Source organism: Mastomys coucha, unplaced genomic scaffold (genome assembly GCF_008632895.1).
Source record: "Mastomys coucha isolate ucsf_1 unplaced genomic scaffold, UCSF_Mcou_1 pScaffold14, whole genome shotgun sequence".
In the NCBI taxonomy this organism is placed as follows: domain Eukaryota; kingdom Metazoa; phylum Chordata; class Mammalia; order Rodentia; family Muridae; genus Mastomys; species Mastomys coucha.
In genome coordinates, this window is record NW_022196896.1 from 18,054,010 (window position 1) to 18,054,788 (window position 779).

Consider the following 779-nt stretch of genomic DNA (forward strand, 5'->3'; position numbering starts at 1 on the left):
TCTGAATTCATTCTTCTGTCAAGGGATATCTGTTTTTTCCCAATTTTTGGCTATTATGGTAGAACAACAATGAACAATGTTGAGTAAGTGTCCCTGTGGTATCACAAAGCATCCTTTGGCTATATGACTAAGATTGATATAGCCAAAACTTGAGTTAGATTGACTCCCTCTTCTTATACAACATCATAGAGTACACCTTTTTACTACTTGTGCTTATAAAATATGCATTGCTCTCTATGTTCAAATGCATTTAATTTAATTGGTTTCTCAAATACCCCTTATTTTATTTCATATATTTTATCCATTTGTATGTCAACCTGTAGTCCAATAATTTGAGCCAATGCCAAGTACTTCATGCAGTGCTATTTTTCAGTTGGCATGCATGCTGATGGTCATAGCAGTTACTCAAATATAAAACTGAGGCAAACATCCTGCTTGGTTTCTCCTGAGAGCTATTCTGTATCTCAGGCCTTCCATATCCTAACATCTGCAGGGTTAACACTAAGCTTTTGGGTTTAATTATGTTTTAGTGTTCTGCTGGAGGATAGGTGGATGGTCTTTAGAATCCTGTTCAAATGCCAATGCTGATATTCATCTTGATTGTTTGAAGTCTGTGCTATAAAACAGTTGCATAGTGTGAACATTTTCTGCCTGCAAGAAATCCATTAGATTTTGATTATCTGTGATAGTGAAGGTCAATGGGATTCTTCTAAACCTCTTTTGTCAAACAATGCTTATTGGATATCTATCTATGTATATTCTTTTTTTTTTTTTTTTTT